The sequence below is a fragment of the Eriocheir sinensis genome, unplaced genomic scaffold (genome assembly GCF_024679095.1).
Source record: "Eriocheir sinensis breed Jianghai 21 unplaced genomic scaffold, ASM2467909v1 Scaffold1229, whole genome shotgun sequence".
In the NCBI taxonomy this organism is placed as follows: Eukaryota; Metazoa; Arthropoda; class Malacostraca; order Decapoda; family Varunidae; genus Eriocheir; species Eriocheir sinensis.
In genome coordinates, this window is record NW_026110551.1 from 72,501 (window position 1) to 75,751 (window position 3,251).

Below are 3,251 nucleotides of genomic sequence, written 5' to 3' on the forward strand. Positions count from 1 at the left end.
TAGAGAAGGACTGAAAAACGGCAACAGTGCCGAATGCCCCCTCCCTCCCCTCTCCACCCCCACCAGTTACCTCACGCATACTGATGATGGTTTCCCTCCCCTCTCCCTCACTCTGTCCTTCCATTGGCGGATCCAATGGGGGGGGCAGGGGGTCCGGGCACCCCCCACGGTCCTGAGCGAGGAAAAATAGCTCAAAAGCGCGCCGCGGCTATAACAACGTATTTTCTCAGAGGAATCGGCCGTCTCATTCGGATCCGAAGAGAAACACTGGCCGCCCAGGAATGCTTTGGCACCAAGTCCAGAGGTCGTTATGCCCATTGATTCAGGTCAGTCCACCAGTTGTTCAAGAGCAGTACTGCCGAGAATGGCGAACCGGTACTTTTATTATTATTATTATTATTATTATTATTATTATTATTATTTTTTACATCTCAGCCTATAGCGCCGGTAGGCTTTCTTCAGGGGCCTAGCTAGTGGTCGGCCCAAGCCCGTCATGGCGCAGGCATCTGTTTATAGTGGCGCCAGTTATGCTTGGCTCATGCTGCCCCCCGGAACTCATTTTTTATTCACTTGGACGGTTTCTTCTAGAGTCCGGATTGATGGGTGGCCTTCCGGACAGCATGTGGGTAGTCTTAGGCCACTCGGCGTTGACTGAAAAATCGCAGGTGGTAGCGTGGGGACTCGAATAGACGTTGTCCATGGCGTGATGAATGCTGGCCCAGCACGCTAACCACTCAGTCACCGCCTACCCCTAATACTTCTGCCCCTTTCACCCTCAAAAATCCTGGCATCGGGCCCCCCAAAAAAATCTTTTTTCCTGGATTCACGCCTGCGTCCTTCCACATTCCATCACCCCTCCCCTTTCCCCTATGGCTGTATGGATCATTTGAGCTCACTCTTTCAACTTATGTTGATTATTTCAGTGTCATTAATAATGTAACTTCTGTTCCCAGGGGCAACATGCAAAAACACGCCATCATTTTGAATTAACCAAGCACACACACACACACACACACACACACACACACACACACACACACACACACACACACAAGTAATATTAAATAAATAAAAATAAATATAAAAATGAATAAATATATAAACTATTGGACTTTAGAGCAGTGATTAGAGCAATGTTCCTAACCAAGAGCCTCCAGTCTGGAGTTGTGTACTTCTTGTTGAGAGGATCTTCTATTGAAAGAAGTTGAATAGAAGTTGAATAATGCAGAGTGGAGTCGTCGGCGTATGAGTGGACAGGACAGTTTGTTATGGAAAGAAGATCATTGATGAATAACAGGAAGAGAGTGGGTGATAGGACAGAGTCCTGTGGAACGCCACTGTTGATAGGTTTAGGGGAAGAGAAGTGACCGTCTACCATAGCAGAGATAGAACGGCCGGAAAGGAAACTGGAGATAAAGGAACAGAGAGAGGGATAAAATCCGAAAGAGGGCAGTTTAGAAAGCAAAGACTTGTGCCAGACTCTATCGAAGGCTTTCGATATGTCTAGCGCAACAGAGAAAGTTTCACCGAAACGGCTAAGATAAATATGTGAACTTGGGCGCCGAAATGTCTAGTAATACGCCACTTAGAGTCAAGGTTGATAAGTGGTCTTCAGGATAGCATGTCGGTAATCTTAGGCCATCGGCGATGCTTGAAAATTGTCAGCTTAGAGCATCAGCTGAACTCTAACCGGGGTCCTCCAGGACGCCGCGCCCGCACGCTAACCACTCAGCCATCACCTTCCCAATTTATTATATTATGTCACGTTTTTTATGTATCATCCATTCCTTGTGGTCTGTACCAGGCTTGTTCATTACTGAATCTCACCGAGTCAATCAAATTGTTCATTTTGATTTAGTGCTTACACTTAACTGTAATATACGCTCTTTTCTCCTCAATTTAATAAGAAAACTATTTCCAGTCGAAATCAAGGTTTACTTCAAACGTATTCAGTGACGAACCGAGTATAGTTTACCGTCTTTTTGAGTGGGGATGGATACATTTTTTCCGAAACTAAGTATGAACGATTAACTAAAAATGTTTTTATTTTGCATTTTTTTAATGTTTTATACTTTCTGTGTGTGCTTTCTTCAAAGTCTTGTTAAGCTTTTCCTATCGATATAACACCCAATAGTTAACTTCTAATCCCGTACACGAATTCCCGGATAACACATTCAATTATTATGATGGTTTGTGTCTCATCTAACACACTCCCACTTTCGCCCTTCCCTGGACGGATGGCGTGTCCCACGTTGTTTACTGCCTCTCTGATGTCGACGAACCATTGCATAAAATTTGTTTTTAGGAGTAAGCGAGCGGATAGATACTCCTCCCATATCTTATAGCTCCAATTGGTGGAATATATGAACAAACAAATCTTTGATTATATATATCAAATACTTACGGAAAAACTCTAAGATCAACAAAAAACAACAGAAATATGGAGAATAAATTTGAAAATACGGCCAAGAAAGTAAATACTGGAAATATAGCATCGAAAAGCACTCTCCTCGGCAGCCACGCTATCTTAAAAGGAATCCGGTGAATCAGAGTACCAGGTTTAGGGAAAATGTGCCGAAAGACCGCAGCCGTCTTCCTTTTCCTCGCTCCCCTACTTTGGCCTCCAGAACCCTCCTGTGCCTCCTCATCCTGAGCTATATTTCCACCCCCCTTCGTCCTCCAGGTCACATGCCCCTGCTGAAGCCTCCTTCCTGCCCTGCTCACCCATCCACTCCGGGGCTCCTGTTCGTTCTTATTTATGCCGCCTCACTGCCACAATGCTACATCAACATCAGTCTACCACCACCACCACCACCCTTACAATGAACGAAAATATTACTTGTCCCACTTATACTATTGAGCCTGCAATTACTTCTACTACCACTACTACTACTACTACTACTACTACTAAGGGGGGTGTAACTCAGTGGTAGAGTGTTCGGGTTCGATCCCCGACACCTCCACCAAGGGGATGTAGCTCAGATGGTAGAGCGCTCGCTTTGCATGTGAGAGGTACGGGGATCGATACCCCGCATCTCCAGGTACCTATTTTACAGGAGCTGTCTTGTATTCGTCTCATCAGCTCTCCTCCTCTTACTGATAGTCTTCTACCTCTTAAATTCCGTCGCGATGTTGCCTCTCTTTCTATCTTCTATCGATATTTTCACGCTGACTGCTCTTCTGAAATTGCTAACTGCATGCCTCCCCCCCTCCTGCGGACTCGCCTCACACGACTTTCTGTTCAAGCTCAT

The 3,251-nt window shown here is 45.3% G+C and overlaps 1 non-coding gene across 1 annotated transcript; it reads left to right on the plus strand.

The window, feature by feature from the left end:
- The first annotated feature begins 2,967 nt into the window (after positions 1–2,967).
- Positions 2,968–3,040, plus strand: Trnaa-ugc (transfer RNA alanine (anticodon UGC)). Its single transcript has one exon. It is a non-coding gene; the product is annotated as a tRNA-Ala (tRNA).
- The last annotated feature ends 211 nt before the right edge of the window (positions 3,041–3,251 follow it).